The sequence below is a fragment of the Cyprinodon tularosa genome, unplaced genomic scaffold, assembly GCF_016077235.1.
Source record: "Cyprinodon tularosa strain WSP-4 unplaced genomic scaffold, ASM1607723v1 ctg322, whole genome shotgun sequence".
In the NCBI taxonomy this organism is placed as follows: domain Eukaryota; kingdom Metazoa; phylum Chordata; class Actinopteri; order Cyprinodontiformes; family Cyprinodontidae; genus Cyprinodon; species Cyprinodon tularosa.
The window spans coordinates 428,342-450,977 of record NW_024039033.1 but is presented as its reverse complement, the minus strand read 5'-3'; the positions used below and the strand labels follow the sequence as shown (position 1 = coordinate 450,977).

At 39.8% G+C, this 22,636-nt stretch overlaps 1 protein-coding gene across 3 annotated transcripts in view; it reads left to right on the top strand.

Moving 5' to 3' along the window:
* The window catches only part of asic1b (acid-sensing (proton-gated) ion channel 1b), a 286,951-nt gene that overhangs the window by 239,667 nt on the left and 24,648 nt on the right, over positions 1–22,636 (top strand). The window lies entirely within an intron of this gene.

The following is a 22,636-nucleotide window of genomic DNA, read 5'->3' as shown; positions in this document are numbered from 1 at the left end:
GCTCCTCACCCTATCTCTAAGGAAGAGTCCAGACACACTACGGATAAAGCTCTAACATACATCAACATATCTTATTGTTCCAAACACAGGACGGTTTAATAATTTTTGTATTTTATAATCCTGATTCTTCTGTTCGTTTCCTGAGTTAAAGTTTAGATTAAAGATATCCTGATAGTGTACTGCATCCTCTTCTCCAGTGAGCATTAGGGGTGTAAATAATAATCTTTTTGTATCGATGCATCGACCCAACAGCCGACGATCCAATGCATCGACACGTCCACAAGAGTATCGCTTCAAGTTTTTTTTTCTCTGGTCTATTTTTATCCATTTGCTTCTCGATGACTCCCGTGCTGCGGTAGCGCTAAACCTATTTTGCCCACCTACATCGCTTCCTTTAGCCATTACCCTCTTTCCGCTTGCACGCACATACTTGCGTAAACACAGAGGCGTTATTATTTTTCAGTGAATGAGGTTTTCATAGGCCTAGGTGGAGTACAACTTTGCTACTTCTGTTATTTACTGTTGTTTCTCAAATAAAATGCATAACGATATTTCAACTTTCATTGATTTATTTCAAATTTGAAACATTTTCTAGCCTGTAAGATAAAAAAAAAAAAAAAAACGTAACCAATTAATCGAATCGTATCGTGGTTTATCCCTGAGTATCAAAAATAATTGAATCGTTGGGTCAGGAAATTGATACTGAATCGAACCGCCATGATGGGTGTGATTTACACCCCTAGTGAGCATGTTAAGATGAAGCATAGGCAATCGTCCTCAGTGTCCAAAAAGTTATCATGGTTTATGTCCAAACACCTGTAAAGTATTTTCTAAGAGTGTGATCTGCAACATAATTTTTAAACACATTATTAAAAAAGTAAAGTTTGATTCAAATAACTAAGAACATAAAACTGTAGGGAAATTATATAAAAATGTGTTTCAGCTACTTTTACATAAAAAAGCAAGAGAACTTATTTTTTACTGTTTTAGAATCAGGTAAATTCATAAAGAGGAAGGGTTTTTCAACAAAGCAGCTGCCCTAGCTGGGGTGATGACCATATATTTACTAAATAAAATACATTTGTGGCCTGGGACAAAGAAAAAAGCCAAGGGTGTGAATATAAAATGGCTGCAGTGAAAAGAGCAGCCATGTGAAAAAATACACCTGCATCCTATGGTTGAAGCCGTTCCTTCCTGGATGGGAATTGGTTTTTTTTTGTGTGTGTGTGTGTGTTGGAAAGGCAGCAGAAATACATATAGTATATATAACATATCAGTAGTTATCTATTACCAGAAATTGAGTCTCTAACGGATGCTAATGTTGGCCAAAAATTTCATATTGGTACATCCTATAAAACAACTTTACAATTATTTGTTAACTGAATATAGTGTTTTTTGACACTTTTTGCTACACCGTAGGATGATTTTTACTATTAAAGAAAACAATGTTTTAATAATAGAGCTTTAAAAATAGCACTTAGGATTTTTCTTTTTACCGTGTTTATGGAATTACTTTCCTTGAAAATATCCATCCATCCATTTTCTCCTGCTTGGTCCTTGTCAGGGTCCCTGTGGGGCTGTTGCCAATCCCTGACAGTCTATGGGTGAGAGGTAGGGTACACCCTGGACAGGTCGCCAGGCTGTCACAGTGCAACACAGGGACACCCCAAAGACACACAACCATGCACACACACACACTCACACCTAAGGACAATTTAGAGAAGCCAATTAACCTAACAATCATGTTTTTGGACTGTTGGAGGAAGCCACAGTACCCGGAGAGAACCCACACATGTACGGGGAGAACATGCAAACTCCATGCAGAAAGACCCTGGGCTGGGAATCAAACTTGTAAACTTATTGCTGCAAGGCAGAAGGGCTACCCACTGCAGCAACATGTAGTCCTCCTAGAAAATAGGTCAAGTTTAAATCTCTGCATGCAAACCCATAATATGACTGAAAGCAATGGATTTGATCAGCTGCTATATGATGCATTTGCCCTTGATTCATCCTTTCACAATTACGTGTGTTTGTGTATTTTGGTTGTGACATTCCTCCCAGCTCAGATGACTCTGGCAGGGTTGATCAGTTTGATGTATTTGCAGTAGAAAATATACTGATCTCCCTCCAAGTCTAGATTTTTCTCTTTTGCAGTAGATTCTTGTCCTTTCTACCTTGGTTTATCCAAAGACCTCTATGAGAGCTTCTTTCAGCTTGTTCCACCAATAGAATAGAAGTAGCGGAGATTTTCAGGAGTGTTAGTGGCAAAACAAATAGGCAATAACAACATACAGGTATATGAAAGAATATAAACTAAGAAAAACATTTAAAAAATCAAGTATGTTATAAATAGATGTTACATTAAAGAAAAAATATTTTCGAAAAATAAAACAGTAGTCCATAAAAATGGAATACTTAAATTAAATGAACATTTTCAAGGTAGAGGGTAAAACTTGAGCCCATCTACAGATAACATTAAAGAAACAGGAAAAGCTTAGTAAAACTATGCAAATCAAAATAAGAATTTGCAAAACACTTACTAAGGAATTCAGAATTTTGCATCAGATAGCATGGTTGAACTAACCGGGCCTGTTGGTAGCAATAAAGATTACTGAATGTGTAATGAGCTCAGAACGTAGGACCCAGAATTCAGGTGAGAAAGGCAGCGGGAAAGTTTAAAGCATTTAAAAACAGCGTTGTGAGGCCGCTCGTTAGCTGCGGCAGGCTCACTGGATTCTCTGCAGGAGTTGAGGCACAGGTCAGTGACTTTCAAACTTAAACAAGGAACAACAATAAGCATGAAAGCCACCAACCTGGCAAAGTTCAGTCTGACCCCAGAAGATGGAGTGAAGTCCAGTGGAGCAGAACTAGGTTGTTTATTACGGAGCTGGTACCAGAGACCCAGAAGAGAAGAGGAGCAGGGTCTTGTAGCAGCCAGTGCACGCAGAAGATCCAACGGATCCTGGAGGGTTAATCCAAACTTTGGTCTGAAAACAGGTCAAAGATAGACATCATGTGGAATCCAGGTAAAAGCCCGGGAACACAGGACAGGAACCGCTCAGGAAACAGACAGAAATAAACACAGGGAACGCCACAGTTAGTCTCGCTAGAAGCGAGAATGATCTGGCACCAGAGTCTGGGATAAAGAGGCATAAATAGCAGCAGGAACAGGTGGATCTGATGAGAGATAATGAGCGTAGGGCGGAGCAAACAGATGAGAGGAACAATGAAGAAAATCCAGCCTGAAGGTGCAAAGATCATGAAAGAATCTAACAGCAGCTGAGAGAAAGGATCATTGATATCGCTCTCTGGTGCACCAATGGTGTTGACATTTCTTGTAAAAGGCTTCTGTGTGTACAGCACCAATGCTGGACAAAAATAAACAAGACAGATCAATGAAAACATCGGATAGAGCAGTTAAATGCATGCAAAAAACTGAAACATGAGAATTGTCGCTACGAGATCACACTGTGGGTATGATTTTTAAACCAGTGAAACCCAGGAAAAACTGATTGAGTGACGATGTGATCTAAATGATCTGAATAGATGTCTGATTCTTTTTTTTTTTTTTTTTAAGGGAAACCATCCTCTTCTGCTGCTTTTTCCTCATTCTTTATTTTATGGTGGATATAAACCATTCGGTTCCATTACTGCCTTATAAAATTAAATGTTGTGCCTATTTTCAAAAAAGTGTTTAAAAAAAATGCCAAAGATTAAACTGTGACAAAAAAGTTTTGGTTTATTTTATATTTTTTTGGTTTATTGTTTTTACTTGATTCTTAAGTTTAGGATGGGAAGGAGGAGAATAATAAAAATATATTACAAAACAGATTAAGCATCTAAGAGGGTTTAAGGTTTTTTTATACAACATGAAAGGTTTTTGAGTTGTTAGTAAATGTTAAGTGTTTTTTTTCTTTGACTCTTTCTTTGATTTAATTTAAAAATGAACATTTTATGCAGCAGCCATAAATTATACATTTAACAAAATTAAATACAATCAAAATAGTTAAAGTCAAGAGACACAATAGACTGGTCTCAAATTAACCTGGATGTTGGAACAGTCTGATTCTTCTGAGCAAAATTCAGAACTAAACTTTACAAAATAAACCTAAGGTGTGTCTATATGAATCTGAAATGCAAATAGAAGCATACAGATACACATAAACGTAAAATAAATATATTAAAATATTGATTAAAATATATATTAAAACACTGTACACTTATATAACAAAATCAGATTTTTTTACTGAAAAAAGTTTTGAAGAACATCATAACTCGAGAACCAAGCCTATATAAATGTTACCTTTACAGTATTACCTTTAAGCGACAATCTTTGACACATTAAATAAAAGAAAGCTAAAGAGCACATGATAATTTAATTTAATGAAACACTTCAGAAGTGTTTTAGTTTTATTACTTGGTATTAGGAATAGCTTAAAATTAATTCATCCATGTCATTGTTTTTACAAAGGGGATCATATTTGTTAATAATCGGCTTTGTCATTTGACAAAATCTGAATCTGTTTGTTCAACCATCCAGATTTTAATGAATACAGACAATATAAAAGCTCAATTATGACCGAAACTGTTTGTTATTCACCTGTCTATAACAGCTGTTGTTTAAAAGCAAATAATTTCACCGGCAATCTAAGAAAGTCATTTTTACACAGGAGCTCAATTCCACCCACTTTACAGAATACCAGCGTAGGTAGAGCAAACTGAATCTCCTGACTGCTTTTTAGAATAAAATGAATCCATTAATGATTAAAAAAACTATTAATTTATTTTATTTTATTTTTATTTGTTTTTTACATAGTTTGATAATACTACTTTTAACTTCTATATCAAACCTTCAGCTAAGATTGAGAACAGTTGTGGATGTCATCATTTAATACCTGAAAAAAAATGCAGATGTAAGCCTGGTGCTTAAAACAACATTTCTGCTGTTTGAATAATAAGTGATCATATCTTAATTTTAAGCAGAGTTTTATCAGCTGTTAGCTGATTTATAATGATATTCTGATTGCAATCCCTGAAGACTGGAGCTTCTTAGCTGCAGGAGCTCAGTAAATGGGATGAACGGGGAGCAGGATCCTTGCCTAATCCAGTTTTTTTTTCTTTTTTTGTCTCTGTTGAAAATGAGATCTTGAATCTCATTGCCTGGATAAATACAGTTTAAATGAAAAAGAAACAAAAATCTAATAACGTCTGTTTGAGACTTTAATTATACCCAAAAAATTCTCATCAAAGCCTAAATGTTTTAATGTTTTTATAATGACATCAAATATCAAATGGTGATATTCGGTGATATTTTACAATTAATCAGAGTCTTTCTGCTCAGTCTTGCATTATTGAAGTTGGCTTTTTTTTATTTAGCTGATAGGAAGATGATTCCCTGCTTAATAGTTGTAACAGTTAGTCTAAAATCCATATTTCCATAAAGCAAAACATGTTTTATGCCTTTCCTGAAGATTTTATCAAAAAGCTGATGAAGATTCTCAGTCATCCAGGTCATAGTCATTCCGTAAAAGTTTAAAAACAATCCACTGGACTTGGTTTCCAAGGTTTAAAGACGTTTCGCTTTCCCTTCAGGAAGCTTTTTCAGACAGTTGAATTGAGAAAGCTTCCTGCAGGGGAAGCGAAACGTCTTCAAACCTTGGAAATCAAGTCCAGTGGATTGTTTTCAAACTTTTACGGCATTTTATCAAAAACTAACACTTATACCATCCTATGCATGGGCTCTGTACATTTTAAAGCCCCAGTGTGTACGATTTACTCCCCTCTAGTGGTGCGCTATTTGAATTACAAATGATCAAAAAGCACACTTTTGTGCCTCACTATTATGAAGTTAGTACTATGTAATGAATGTGACTCTGTCAACACCCTGCACAAGTTCAAGTGTCCTGTTTGGTGATAAGGTACAAGCTGATACATTATCCCGAAAAAAAATATTCCCTTGTTTCAAATTAATTTGAATTTTTGCACCACTCAGCTAAGAAAATGTGTAACTATGTGAACAGATCTGCACGGAAAAACATGGCAAGCATGCAACTGCTCCCACTGCCACCCTGGGATTTAGCTGATTAATATCAACACTATCAACAGATTGTTGGAGAGAAATAACTCTTGTGTTTGGGAGCGGCACGTGGATGCTTTGAAAAAGTTGTAAAAGGCTGTGTTTTCTACTGCCTGCGGTGTTGTCAGCCTGTGGTTTGTGCTGAACTGTGCCTCCAACCTCTGCTTCCATTTTAAAGACCTGCTGTCTTGTAAATTGTCTCCAGCGTTTAAAAACTACGGCAACGTAGCTTCTCATTTCTTATTCTTTTCATGGTTACTTTCTCTTCCCTCTCACAGGGCAAAGTGTATGAATGGTACTCCATTTCAAGAGAAAACAGCCAGTTGGTTGATCAGGGGTCATTTTTGTTTGCTTTTTTCTTTCCTCCATTGACAAGACCGTTTCAAATACGGGTAAAGCATGTAAGGCGAAGCAGTTTGTCCTCTTTTGGCTACTATAATCACTACCATTACCATTGGGTGCACAGTCCACCAAAGTATTTACAACTCCTTCTAGGTGCTGGTGAAGATTCTCAGTCATCCAGGTCATATTCATTCCAACAAACTTAAAACCCTTTAAATCCTGAACCAGGAAATAATTGACAGAAGATTATAATTTTCCAAAATTGGAATTGTCATTGAACTTTGTGACAAATGAAATAACTATATAAATTTTGTAAAAACATAAAATTTCATCATTTATTTGCATCAATTTTGATATATTACGCATTTCTATATCATCTTTTATGTTTTCTCTTCAGTACATGTGTCAGATTATGTAAGTCAGGGTTTCAAGAACAAAAACATCAGACTGATGATGCAGAGGTTTCAAAATCTCCTGTATCAAATATGATACACTTGGCTTTAAATGGTTAAATAACAATCCACTGGACTTTTTTTTTAGTTTGGAGACGTTTTGCTTCCCATCCAGGAAGCTTTTTCAATTCAAAATGTCAGCGTTAGCGTTGAGTTCCAAGCGTTATTGAGTAGCCTAAATAAATCCTTGTTTTGGCTTAAAAAACATGGAAATTAAAGCAGACAAACAGGTCGGCCCTTAGTAACTGGAGTCATTGTGGTCTTTATTAGCCTGCAATACCCGATAATGGTCTATGCTTCTGAAAGGGGGGAGTCATTATGGGCATTATTGGCCTGGCTGAACAGGCAAGTTGTTTTGGTTCCCTGCTTGGTGATGAGGATTATGATAGCGGGAAGGAATCAACTCTGTCGCTGCGTTGTACGTTTTTGAGACCTGAAACCTGAGTCCACCCCCTCTGATAAGGTTGTTTTTTTCTCTCTTAACATAAATGGCTTCCTGGGGAGTGACAGGCCTAGTGGTTAGGGCATAGAGCTTGGAATCCTTAGGTTTCGAATTCAAGCCCCACTCCCACAGACTGCCACTCTGGGTCTCTGAGCAAGACTTTTAGCCCCACACTTCGCCCCGGGGGCCGCACAATCGCAGCCCACTGTTCCACAAGGGGATGGGTTAAATGCAGAGGTATCTCTTTTCTAATGTGAGATTAGTAAAGTTCAATTATTATTATTCACACCCCTTTGAAAACACCTGTATTCTGTGTCTAAAATGTGAACATTCTGGTCCTCAAAAGAATGTCCTTTGTCCATAAGATGTAGATGTACATAAAACTCATTCTAGGCTATAGGAACGCTTTCATTTTCAATGTAGTTTTTATTAGACTTTGGCAGAATATGTATTTATAAAAGCAATACTTGACTTTTGTGACTAAAAAGCCTAATTTGTTTCTTAAATACAAATTTAAGATGTTGATACATGGTTTTGTCTTAAGAAGGCAGTAATACAACACAGAGGATTTTATCCAACATGAAATACCAAAGAAGAAACAGCAGAACTTAAGTTGCTGAGCAAAAAAAAAAAAAAAACAGCCAATTAATTCTGTCTCCCTTCATTTTATTTGGTTTTAGGAACATTTAATTCTCTTTCTGGTGCTATTGGTTGTCCTCGCATGTGTGTTTGTTTTGTCTCACTAACTAGGTCTTGCTCAAATTTCAAACAACATCACAGTTTCTTCTGATCCATCTTAGTTCCACGTACCAGTTTTCTCCTCGAGTCCAGTCAGTTGTTAAGGTCACCAGTGATTTACGTCTGTTCCTTTGGAAGAGCACCATTGTTTGCCCTCCATTAATCATTAGGTAAGCCTGTTGGCACCAGATGATATTTAAACTAACCAACAGGTTCATGTTTTTCCCCAAAAATATTAAATATGTTTTTGTAACTAATAGTTACAATTGAAAGTGGAATTTACAGTTTCTATTTCGTAGCAAAAGATTAAAACTTGAAAGTAAACAAGATATTTCTAAGAGTAAAAGATGCTGCTGTTGTTGGACAAAGTAATATGACGAGGTGTTATTTTTGAACATTATCTCCTTTGGTCGCACCTTAACTTGTAAGAGTTTCAGACAGCAGTGCAAACATCCATATTTAGTTTGGACTCTTTTTACACTCTGCTGCTTCCACATTCCTTCAGTCAATTCCATTATCACTATTTGTGTATAACACTGCAAATAGTTGATCTCACACCGACACATCCTATAGAGGATACCGAGGCAACACTTGACTGCAATGTGTTAAAACAAAACTACCTTTTCACACCTAAGTTGAAGAAGGCCGTCACACATTTTAGAAGACATGGTAAGAGCATTTAATCTGTGTTTTGCAGTCTTTTTATATAAAAAAAAAACTAAGCATTTATGGCGTCATGATACTAAAATATCATTTAAATCAGATATGCCTTTGATGAGGATGAAACAGGACTTCTGGAACCACACACTTATTATTGGCTGAAGAAAAACATGTCTTACCTCATCAGAGGACATAGTCTTCACCTTAAAACCAGACGAAAACAAACTCCAAACATCTAAATGAAATAATAGCCTCATCTTTTTGCAGCAGAACATTCTGTGTTTACAATCCAATGAATTTAGAGCAACAAAACAATTTCAAATGACTAAGTAAGAATAGTTTCCAAAAGAACCTCAGCAGACATAGCAGAAGCATCAACAGTAGTTAAAAGGCTTTTATGCTTCTGCTAGTCCATGTCTCTAATGCTGTCAAAACATTGAGGACTAGGTTTTGCATCCAATTAAGTTAAATCAGGAAGTAGAAAGGTTTTAATACACCTTTGATTTACATTTAATAACATGGTACATCTAATTAACACTAGTCGGAGGAACTTACCCTTACTGTGTCAGTAATGTAGCAGCAGCAGTTCAGGATTAAGCAGCTGTCATGAATTAATCATTTTGGACCAATAACTGACTATAAAGTACCAGCTGCATTGATTTCCACTCTGGTAGATATGTTGAATAATAAATAATGTATTTTTCACTAGGGCTGTAACTAACAATTATTTTGCAAATCGATTAGTCTGTCGATTAGTTTTTAGAGTAATCGATTAATAATTGCATAGCCAAAGGTTTCTTAAAGAAGATTTTTTACAAAATTAAACCAGGTGAAACTAAAACTTTTCCAATGAAAGAGTTCTGATTAGAGCATATTGATGGACCAACACATTTTTTTGAATCTTAAATGCAAAACGTTATTTTTTTTTTCACAATCTTGGTACAGTTGCTGCTATAATCCAGTAAACAATTAATCTATAACTAAATTAGTTGATGATTATTTCAATAATCGATTAATTACAATTAATCTTATTAATTGTTTCAGCGGTAATGCTTTCTTTTACAGTACATTATTAACCATGTAATAACATGCTAATAACATAGCAAGTTACACTATATTACTAGGTAACAAGAAAAACTTGATGGAGAATTTTACTAAGGCTACGTTGACACTGCAGGCCCTGATGCTCAATTCTGATTTTTTTTGTGAAATCCGATTTTTTTTTTGCGTTGCCTTTCACAAATTTTCCAGATATATGCGACTTGTATGCGATCTCCTGTGTGAACTGCAGTCATACAACACAAGATTCCCGCATGCGCAGTAGAGGTAGCAATGATGTCACAGGACAGCATGCTGTATGTTTACGGAAGTAAACATCGATGGTAGTGCCGGCGCGCATCTAGAGGTCTTTTCCAACCATAAAAACTCAATCTTTTCAATATGGTTAAACCTGCTCTCCGCATAATCATCGGCCATGGTTGCTGTTTTTCTTGCAGCTTCTGCGTAGCAAGACACAAAATAGTGACCCTTGTTGGGTATTAATGACGTTCAGGTTGGATGAATCCGACCGGGCCATTCAGACACAGGTCGCATTTGAAAAGATCAGATTCGTATCGGATTCAGGACCACATAGCCAAGGGCCCTGGGTTGCATTGGAAAAAATCGTATCTGTGTTGTTCAGACAGCCATGAAAAGATCAGATCCAGGTCGAATTTGGGCAAATAAATCTGATTTGGGTCACTTCAGGCTGCACTGTGAACGTGGCCTAAGTGCTTTGCTTCAGATTTTAAGCAGACAAGGTAAAGTCAACTTCTTAGATTTCAAACCGCTATTACCTCATATTTATTTTGCAGACAGCAATAAATTAATGTGTTTATTACTTGGTATATAACAGAAAACCAAACCTAGAAGATAGCAAGACAATCTTATTAACTGAACTCTTATTTATATATAACTTGAGTTCAGTTTTCTATTTGTAGGTGGTGGCCAATAATAGAAAATGTTATGTGGTAACCTAACGGTAATTAAAATATTACATAGTCACATACAATTGTAATAATTACATGCAGATTATTATTTTGAAATCATATACCTATATCTTGGGGTAATTACCCAAAAAGTTTTTCTTGTTACCAAGTACTATAGTGCAACTTACTATGTTATTACCATGTTGTTATCATGTTATTACATGGTTATTGATGTACTGTAAAAGAAAGCGTTACCATTTCAGCTCTATTTTTCACACTGAATTTTAAAGGGAAAAAAACAATCTTTGATTTGATAACAATTACCTAGTTACGGGAAAAAAAAGCTTATTTTGTTTTAGTTTTTGCAATGCATTTTAATATAAATGTGACAATATGTTTTACTTTCGCTTCACATTTAAAACTAATCCAAGTTTCTTGTAGGTATTAATGCATGACCTACAGTTTTTTTATTTTTTTTATTTTCTGTGGGGTAAACGATGGGAAAGAGACAATCATCTCTTTCTGGATGAGGACCCATATCCATGCACGACACACATAAGCTGAGAGGCAAGGGATTAAAAAAAAAAGGATCCAAAACTCGTTGTTATTGAACTGTGAAAAAGAAGGGCATCTTGGGGACAATCCATTTTTCATAGAAACCATTAGATGTTATCAACCTGTCAATTAGACGGCGTTATGCTAGCAAAGTGTTTTCTGTTCTAGCATCACAATGAAAATAACACTAATTTATATGCTAACCGTCTGGTGTGCTTTAGTCACATTTGGCAGAAAGTGAGTTTTTGAGTGGTTCACACTCCATGTGTGATTTTTGTGAGATGCAGGCTTGTTGTGTTGGAAATCTCCTCATGCCCAGTTTTAAGCATGGTAGGGGATAAGTGATGCTCTGGGCTTGGTTCTACTATGGTAAACCTGAAGATAGGAGTTCATGAAAGAGAAACCAGAACTCCAAGAGATATAGAGAGATTATTGATGGATGAGAGTTCCTGTTTCTTGGTGCACTAATTTACTGTGAACTATGAGTCACTGCTGTGCTGTGGACAAAAATGGGCTGTATCACCAAATAAGCTTCTAATACTTGTACTATTTTTGTAAATTATTCATGTTTTTTTTTTATGTATTTGAATGAAATGTTGTTGTTTTTTCACTTAAAGTGTGAAATTCTGCTATTGCTGTAAGAGAGGAAATTGTTATATGAAGTTTTTTACGCCTGTTTAACAGTGGAGCTGACAAATGGCTCCAGCGCTGTGGTTTCACTGAAAGGACAAAGGGATGCAGGGTAACAGGTCACAAATTTTATAGCCAGTTACTCGTACTCGTACTCGTACTCGTCGTCTCCCGCTTTATCCGGAACCGGGTCGCGGGGGCAGCAGGCTAAGCAGAGACTCCCAGACTTCCCTCTCCGCAGACACCTCCTCCAGCTCTGTTGGGGGAAGCCCTAGGCGCTCCCAGGCCAGCCGAGAGACATAGTCTCTCCAGCGTGTCCTGGGTCGTCCCCTGGGCCTCCTCCCGGTGGGACATGCCTGGAACACCTCCCGAGGGAGGCGTCCAGGGGGCATCCGAAGAAGATGTCCGAGCCACCTCAACTGACTCCTCTCGATGTGGAGGAGAACCGGCTCTACACTGAGCCTCTCCCGAATGACCGAGCTCCTCACCCTATCTCTAAGGGAGAGCCCAGCCACCCTGCGGAGAAAGCTCATTTCAGCCGCTTGTATCCGGGATCTCGTTCTTTCGGTCATGATCCAAATTTCATGACCATAGGTGAGGGTAGGAACGTAGACCGACCGGTAAATTGAGAGCTTTGCCTTTTCGCTCAGCTCTCTCTTCACCAGGACAGACCGGTGCAGCGTCCGCATTATTGCAGCAGCCGCACCGATTCGTCTATCGATCTCCCGCTCCATTCTTCCCTCACTCGTGAACAGGACTCCAAGATACTTGAACTCCTCCACTTGAGGCAAGGACTCCCCTCCAACCCGAAGGGGACAAGCCACCTTTTTCCGGTCGAGAACCATGGCCTCGGATTTGGAGGAGCTGATTCTCATCCCGGCCGCTTCACACTCGGCTGCGAACCGCCCCAGCGCACGCTGTAGGTCTTGGCAGGAGGGAGCCAGCAGAACTACGTCATCCGCAAAAAGCAGGGACGAGATCCGCTGTTCCCCAAACCAGACCCCCTCCGGTCCTTGGCTGCACCTAGAAATCCTGTCCATAAAAGTTATGAACAGGACCGGTGACAGAGGGCAGCCCTGTCGGAGTCCAACATGCACCGGGAACAGGTCCGACTTAATGCCGGCAATGCGAACCAGACTCCTGCTCCGCTTGTACAGAGAACGGATGGCCCCTAATAAAGGGCCCCTGACTCCATACTCCTGGAGCACCCCCCACAGGGCAGCACGAGGGACACGGTCGAATGCCTTCTCCAAGTCCACAAAACACATGTGGACTGGTTGGGCAAACTCCCATGAACCCTCAAGCACCCTACAGAGGGTGTAGAGCTGGTCCACCGTTCCACGGCCAGGACGAAAACCACACTGCTCCTCCTGCAGCCGAGGTTCGACAATCAGCCGGACTCTCCTCTCCAGCACCCTGGCATAGGCCTTTCCGGGGAGGCTGAGAAGTGTGATTCCCCGATAGTTGGAACACACCCTCCGGTCCCCCTTCTTGTGGAGGGGAACCACCACCCCAGTCTGCCAATCCAGGGGAACTGTCCCCGACCTCCACGCGATGTTGAAGAGACGTGTCAACCATGACAGCCCGACAACATCCAGAGCTCTGAGATACTCAGGTCGGATCTCGTCCACCCCCGAAGCCTTGCCACCGTGGAGTTTTTTGACTACCTCGGTGACTTCAGCCTGGGTGATGGACGAACCCAGCCCCAAGCACCTCGTCTCTTCTTCCCCCACGGAAGGCATGTCTGTCGGGTTGAGGAGATCCTCAAAGTATTCCTTCCACCGCCCGACAATATCCTCCTTCAAGGTCAGCAGCTCCCCACACCCACTAAAAACAGTGTTAGTGAAGCACTGCTTTCCCCTCCGGAGGCGCCGGACGGTTTGCCAGAATCGCTTTGAGGCCAACCGATAGTCTTTTTCCATGGCCTCTCCAAACTCCTCCCAGGCCCGAGATTTTGCCTCTGCAACCGCCCGGGCCGCGACACGCTTGGCCTCACGGTACCTGCTTGCTGCTTCAGAAGTCCCACAAGCCAGCCAGGCTTGATAGGACTCCTTCTTCAGCTTGACGGCATCCCTTACTATCGGTGTCCACCACCGGGTTCGGGGATTGCCACCACGACAGGCACCGCAAACCTTACGGCCACAGCTACGGGCAGCCGCATCGACAATAGAGGCAGAGAACACAGCCCATTCGGACTCCATGTCTCCAACCTCCCTCGGAACCTGAGAGAAGCTCTCCCGGAGGTGGGAGTTGAACACGTCTCTGACCGAGGGCTCCACCAGACGTTCCCAGCAGACCCTCACTACACGTTTGGGCCTGCCGAGTCTTTCAGGCTTCCTCCTCTTCCAGCGTATCCAACTCACCACCAGGTGGTGGTCGGTGGACAGCTCCGCCCCTCTCTTCACCCGAGTGTCCAAGACATGCGGCCGAAGATCAGAAGATACGACTACAAAGTCGATCATCGACCTTCGGCCTAGGGTGTCCTGGTGCCAAGTGCACCGATGGACATCCTTATGCCTGAACATGGTGTTCATTATGGACAATCCGTGACTTGCACAGAAGTCCAATAATGAGACACCACTCGGGTTCAGAGCTGGGGGCCCGTTCCTCCCGATCACGCCCCTCCAGGTGTCACTGTCGTTTCCCACGTGGGCGTTGAAGTCTCCCAGCAGAATGATGGAATCCCCGGGAGGGGCGCTTTCTAACACCCTCCCCAGGGATGCTAAGAAGGCCTGGTACTCCGTACTGCCGTTCGGCCCATAGGCCGAAACAACTGTCAGAGTCCTCCCTCCAACCCGAAGGCGAAGGGAGGCGACCCTCTCGTCTACCGGGGTGAACTCCAACACGAGACGGCTGAGCTGGGGGGAGACAAGCAGCCCCACCCCCGCCCTCCGCCTCTCCTCGCGGGTAACTCCAGAGTAGAAGAGAGTCCAGCCTCTCTCAAGGAGCTGGGTTCCAGAGCCCTGGCTGTGCGTAGAGGAGAGCCCAACTATTTCTAGCTGGTATCGCTCCACCTCCCGCACAAGCTCGGGCTCCTTCCCCCCCAGTGAGGTGACATTCCACGTCCCCAGAGCTAGTTCAAGCGCCCGCGGATCAGGTCGCCGAGGTCTCCGCCTCTGGCTGCCGCCCAATCCTCTTTGCACCGGTCCCTCATGGTTCCCCCTGCAGGTGGTGGGCCCACTGGGGGATGGCCTCGCGTCGCTCCTTCGGGCTGGGCCCGGCCGGGTCCCGCGAGGAAGAACCCGACCACCAGGCGCTCGCCGACGAACCCCAACCCCAGGCCTGGCTCCAGGGTGGGGTCCCGGCTCCGCCGTACCGGGCGACGTCACGTGCCTCGTTTGAGTCCTAGCCAGTTACTGTTTCCATTTTATTTTTCTCTCTGCTTGAAATAAGCGTTGGGTTGTCAGAGATCAACCCAACGTAAGCATCACTTGTTTTTCCACCATTGTAAAATATCTCCACAACATATTTGTTTTTTCAAAGCTTTAACCCCCCTTCATTTCACTCCCACCCCACTAATGCACCCATATCTGCCATGAAGACCCCGTGACATCAGGATTTACTCAGCTCTCTGCTGTGCTGATAGCCGCTCTGTTTGCTCTGCGGTTTATTAAATGTTTTAGTTCTTGAAAACATTCTTTAGCCGTTTGACAATAAATACAGATCATTTGTTTGGTTCAGTCTAAGGCACAGAGATGGAGGTTGTTATCACGAAGGATAGCACATTTATAATACGTATCATTCAGTGTACCTGGGAAAAAAGCAATAGCCCACAAGGTTGACGCCTTTCCACGGCATCATACTGCAAATACATTGTTAAACTAAATACAGTCCAGAGTCCCTGACAAGAAAAAACATATCTGTGAATGACCTTTAATTATCTTTTGATATGAGTTAGAGTGAATAAGGCCATTTGGCTGAAAAGGCTTTAACCTCTAAACCAACAGTGCCATAAGTTGAATGGATTGCTCATGTTTATGTGCTCCCAGGAGACCTTGGGTCCTTGTGCAACCCTCACAGGGACCCACACGTGGGCTTTAGTATAAATAAAGAACACACATTTGCCCAGTCAGCTTGTCGCAATTGGTCTTGTTCAGTGAAACATAGTAGTTTGGCTTATTCCTCTCAGCTGTGAATAATTCTGTGGGTGCAATGGCTAGTTTGCAGCCAGACAAACCGTAAGCCCTGGTCCCTAATATGCTACAGATTCATGCATAATGAATGAAGAAGAGAAAAGAAGGATTTTGCTGGTTATCTCAGTCCGTCCACGTCCACACAACTAGTCAGTGCGTTCCTGTGTCGGCACGCTGCAGCAGGATTTTGCATGCTGCCAATGTCGCTTCTGCAGGAAAGAATGCATCTTTGTTTTTTTCTCTTATCTCTCATTGGCTCCATTACATTTTTCCCCCTCTCCGACATTCATTACAATTCTGCTAATACAATTTCTCTCTTTAATATCACTCTCAACATTCTGCTTCCCTTCAGTCTGTCTCTGTTTATTTATTCCCTGGCAAACTCACTCTTCATTAATCTAATGCAGTTTGCTCCACACTCATTCAACTCTCTCCTTCAGCAATCCTGTGGTGTAAAGCTGCCACTGACTTTTCATCTGGCCAAACTGTCACTCACCATGATCCCATAAAAAGAAAAGTATGCAATATCGGTACGAGCTTTTAACATAAAAGCAAAACCCTGGAAACGTCTCCACCGGCGGCGTATCTCCATCCTCCTCTTTTTCCTGTCCGTTAAGTCTAGCAGACTTCTTCGTCTATACCTTTCCTTTGCTCTCTTGCTCAGTTAAATGAAGGGAGAATTGAGGTCAACGTCTTATCGTGGATTTTTTTGCCTTCTCTGTGGTTGTTAAATGGCTAACTTTGCTCTAAAATGTCATTAAATCTTATTCGCCCGACCGCCTTTTGTCGACTCTGGTTAACGTTTTTCTGTGAGGAAGTAAAGTAGACAGTGTTTGAAAAAAGTTGACAAGCTTTTGAATGTGTGGAGAATTTAAAAGGCAGAGCAGCTGTTATCATATATTTTCTCCATAATATATCTCTATATGACTAAATATTTTCTTGATCTTAACTTGCCCACAGCAGTATGTTTTCTGTTTTTTGTAAAGCGAAAACTCTTCATGATGGAATTTCAGCTGTGGCTACCTGTGTTTTTTATAGTCCATCATAATGGATGAATACTTTATGTGCATGCAGAACATCACCCTGGGTTATTAATAACCAAATCCAGTTTGCAGAAACCGTGGCAGCCTCCTGCACTCTGGTACAAATTGTAAAATGCAGGTTCCTAAATCACAATGGTGGCCTTTTAATTTATTGCTGTGTGAGCACTCAGTGATGCACACTTTGAGCCAATGAAACGGAGACAAGCACAAGGGTCTTTTTTAACAGCCCCTTCCTTTACTTAATGCATCAAGTTTTGCTCTTTTTTTTAAGTTGATTAAATGCAAATTAGTGCCACTGATCCTTTTGTCCTTTTGTTAAATGCAAGTCGGAGAAAATGTTTTCCTTTGGAGAGATAATGAAGATAGCCTTATTATGCATGTAGTTTACTGAGGTTTGGCTAGAAAAAGGAGTTATGTATGTTTAGATTTAAATTAATATTTAATACAACAACTGTTTTACTCAGCTCCACTGTTTCTTTTCATCGTCTTGTTTTTCTGAATTCCTGAAGACTGCAAATATATCTGCCTGGGGCTGTCATCTCTCCAGTGGTCAATGTTTTAATCTCATTCAGGTTTACATCTGTTTATTTGTTTTTTTTTGTTTGTTTGTTTGTTTTTTTTGTGCATGTATTACATGTTTTATTTATGTAATCATGTTTTGGTCTCCGTCTTATAGCTGCTTATTTTGTCAGTATGTAAACACTGTAGAACCGACTGAATAGACATAAAAACATTTTTAGAAAACATTTAAACAACAGAGTTTAGTTCCCAGTTGAAACTTACCAGACATTATATTTTACTTCAAATCGTTTCTCTTTAAGCTGATCTGTTCAAATGAATATTGATATATAAAACAACAGAGAGAAAAACTAGATATAAAAGCTATATTAATAAATTAAACAATATGTTAGGGACATCAAAACAACAATATTGCAGTAAATAGTAGATGAGAGTAAAATAGGGCATATATTAAATACCGCCACTTGAAATGGATCAACAATATTTTATGAGCGACAAAACAAATGTTGATGATAAGTCAGAAGTGTCATGATGGGTTACTGAGAGGCCCAAGATGCAGAACACCACGGAGACAGAATAAAAGTTTAACAGGTTTATTGTTTCACAAAAGCACATGGAAGTAACACTGGTACTGGTTCAGGCCTGGGGGGCTGGTTCATTGGAGTCTGTGAGGGAGACAGTTTAGTTAGCGTTGGCTCTGTTGAGTTTGAGTCTTTAAGGTTTTCTGGTTTGTACCTTGAGGAGTCCTGATAAAGCCTTGAGGGAGGAACTGTTGGGATCCAGAGATTGTTTCGTTCAGCAGAGTCCGATAGCTGCTTCAGCGTCTTACTTCTAGCTTGAAGGCAGACCTTGGTTCTGAGTTTCCAGCTCTTAGTCCTGAGCTGCATGGGAATCCAGAGAAGAGTCTTCAGGTTTGGCTCAGAGGGCAGGCTCGGCAGGTTAAGCTCTTCCAGAGCTTCACAGGAGAAAGTCAGGTTTCCTGAAAGCATAGACAAAGGGTTAGAATCCAGTCTGGATTCAATGACAACAAAAGGTTCTCAGAAGATACTAGCTTTAGGTGCTAACATACTGGATTTAACACTGCGGCGTCCTCTGATGATGAGATGGGCCTCAGGTGTGTCGAAGGCTCAGTTCAGGAGGATCCATGGCGGACTCTGCTGGAGAGAGATGGAACTTCTCCAGCTCCCAACAAGAAGTGGTTGAAAAACACAATGCGTAACAAACCCTGATCGCGGAATAACAGAGATCTGCAACATGATTGTCATAACAAAACATCCAAACTCAATGTCTCTTTACAGCAGTGAAAATGAGAGATCATTACATAAAAGGTCCTCATACTGTGAATACATTAATATTACAACAGTCATTCTTTCATCTTTTCTCCTGTTTTTCTTTTCTTTTTCTACCTACATTGCAGTGTCCATATAATCTGTAAAACTCCCTGCATAATTATAATAAAACAATTTATATGCATAAATCAAGCGGAACACTACGACGATAGCCGTACTGCTCCACTTGTGAAAGTAAAATCTGTTGGGCTCTTTTTGGCATCAAGACAATTATTCTTATAGCCACATAAGCCACTGACTCATATCTGTAAACTCTTTCCAAATTAGTGCATTTCCAAACAACGTTAGAACTGCAAACATCTTGCCATTACAAAAACCTATAAATACCAATTCACAAATTATAGGCCTGTTTTTTTACTTCTACAGTTTTCTAAGATTTTAGAAAAGCTCACTGCGATTAGACTATTAACAGGCTGGAAAAACTTCATTAATAAACAGAAACTACTTTCTGAGAGTCGATGTAGATTTAAATCACAGAGATCCACTGCTTTGGCAGCTCTGGAGGTTAATAGAGAAAGTCACTAGCTCCATAGAAAAAGACATATTCAATTGGTTTGTTTGTTGATCTAAGAAAAGCATCTGACACAATTGATCACAATATAATCAGGAAGTCAGAGCATTATAATGTATGAGGGGTGGTTCAGGGGTGGATGAATAGCTACATTAAATAGCAGACAAGAATTTAAGAAAATAAGTGTGTTTTGTTGTAGCATGAACTCATAAGTAAAGTACGTTGGTGTTAAGAACTATATGGGGAAGAGAATAATAAATAAGTTTCACTTCTTCTTTTTTTCCCCTTTTCGGGCATAAACACAACATTTTACATATAATTATATATGTCGTTAAATATATATAGTGTTTGTATGTGTTAAAATTTTCTTTTTACTGAATTGTCTGAAACAAAGTTATTGATTCTTTTCTGTTTGCCTTAATTTTGATGACTAAGTTGTTAAAATTTAGACTTTTAGGTGATAAAAAATGATGAACATCCATACTTTAATAATTAAACTGCAATAGATAACCATAGGTTTAATGCATAGGTTTTGCATCCTTTATGTACCTTTTGATTAAATTCTTGTGTTTATTATTTGCATTCTGTCACCATGCTTCATCTTAACTTTGTAATAGGTTCTTATTCTGCCTTAGAAAACCTCTTGAAATTTGCCAGATTACCACATCTCGCACCGATGCACTTCTTAAAAGGTATATTCAGATTTTTGTTTTTCTTCCTCTGGTCTTTGCTGCCACTGGTGACACTGCAGCACATATGCACTTTTGGTGACGCTGTGACACTGCCACAAAATCACAAAAAAAAAACATAGATAAAAACGCCTGGCATGTGCAGACAGCTGGAGAGATGTCATTGGTTTTAAAAAGAAGTGGCTTATATGTACACACACAGAAACATGGAATCTTTCTAATCTGTAACCCACTTTGAAAAAGGATCCTTACGGTCTCCCAAAAAAGCCGGGTCCATGTGGATAAACTGCCTAAACAAACAAAAAAATGCCTTTATAGATGCACCTTATCTTGTCTCAAAGTGGATGGGACCTAAAAGTTTGAACATTAATGCAACCAGAACATTGCGCTTGAGGATTTTTCAAGAGACTTGAACACACTTTAATCATTCTCTTTAAAGTAAAGCAAGAGAGTGCTCTTAGATAAACTTTTATCATGTTTTGTTTTTTTCAAAACAAGCATTACTTGTTTTGAAGATTTATATTCCTATGATATTAGTTTTGCTCAAGGTTGAAAAAATAACCATTTATTTTATCAAAATAATTTCCTTCATCTATAAAAGCAGTATTTCTTTTTCTTTAGCTTTTAATGAGGAACAGGCACGTGCAGAGGGGGGGGCTAAGGGGGCTTGAGCACCTGCCCCTTTTGCTCCATGATCCCAATGTGCCCTTTTGGTCCCTTTTTTTTTTTTTTTTTATTTGACACATGTACTGAAATTATTATTATTATCTCTTTTTTTTGGCAAGAAAAACAATACAATAAGCCCTCCGGTCACATTGTTACCTTTGACCTTTTGCCGGTGACGATGCACTTGCCTCTCGCACAGTCAGATAAGGCGGCTAACTGCGGAGCTAAAGGTAGCGAACATTCCACATTACACTGTGGTCGCTGCTCATTTGGCCCTAAGCAAGATCAACCATGATCGGACGGATGGCTATGTCTTCAGTCTGCACCGCCTCTCCAATGTCAACCTGAATAAACATGTAAGTGAAACCAAATGAGCCCCATGGATGATGCAGTATTGTTTGATCTAAAACACTGTTTACTCTGTGCTTTTAGTCTTTTACATTGAAAATTATGCTTTTAAATTCACAAAAAACTGTTCTGTAATGATTACAGAACAGTTTTTTTGTGAATTAAAAAACATAATTTTTGGTGAAAATACTGGAGTAGGCTTGCTACTTGTCAGACAATGGAAAACTTTGAACGTTGTATAATTTCTCTACTTTAGCAAAGAGTAGCGGTTTAAACGGAGGAAAGTATAGGACGCGGCGCGCCTTTCTCTGAAGAACTACTGAGCGGCAGGAGACAGCCAGGTGAGGAAAAGCTGTTCTTATCTATCGATTCAGTATTTTTATCATACAGACTGGCTGTTGTTCTTGTGCTATGAGCTAGCTGCTAGCTAATGACTTTGCTAGCAAAGCAAGATAACTATAAAGTTTCCCTGTGTCCTTAATGATGGTAGGACATTCTTCAGTATTACTTATGCAATAGGGGCACATCGCCCGTCAAAAGCCTATAATCTCCATAATGGATCTGATTTTCTAATTTCCTTTGCTGCATGATGTACATTTCATTTATTCTAGCGTTAGGTAAATGTATCTTAAAGGAGAACTCATCCAGAACTACCATGATAGATATATGATAGATATAATGTATGAAGCTGGTGAAAACAAAATTGCGCAGCTTATGCAAGGAGGATCGGTTGTCAGACCTTCTTTTGTTGGCAATCAAGAAGGATGTGCCAATCATTCACAGTGAGGTTATTAACATTTTTAAAGACATGGCTAACAGAAAACTGCTGCTGTGAACAAAAGAGAACAAAAATAGCAAAAATGCTTAAAAGTTGGAAATTTGTTTTTAAACAGTTAAATCACCATGACGGAAAATAAGTTTTTGGATCATAATCTTGGATTTAGTTTGGGGGAAAAAGAAAGGCAAGAGACTGAAATAAATAAGACATTGACCTTCACTCAACACAGAAAAGATGAGACAATGAGGAAAAAAAGAAAAGAGAAACTGACAAGAAAAAACGAAGAGGAAAGATTGAAGAAAATGTATATAGGTACTTACAAAATACACTAAGGCACAAACAGAGTAGGCTTTTCTCATGGTGACATGCATTAATAAAATGTTTGCTTTTGTTCTTTTTTTTCTGCAGTTCTAGTTAAAGTTTGATGCAGCAGCTCTGCTTTTCTGAATGGACCGTCTCCATCTCCACTGTCAGTACAGCAAACCAGGCAGACATTCTTTTTTATAGATTACAGTACACTAAAAGGTTGCATTGTGCCCTTGTATGCATTTTTAACAGTTTAATTCTGTAAAGACAAAATATGTCTGGTGGTCCAGCTCTGATTTACATCTTTGGCTAAATTGCAGGTTTGAATATTGTAATACTTTCCTATAACAAAATAGACCTGCAGAAAGAAATTACTAATACAATATTTTACATATGCATAGTTCTATGTTCTTTGTAGAGATTTCCCTTTGC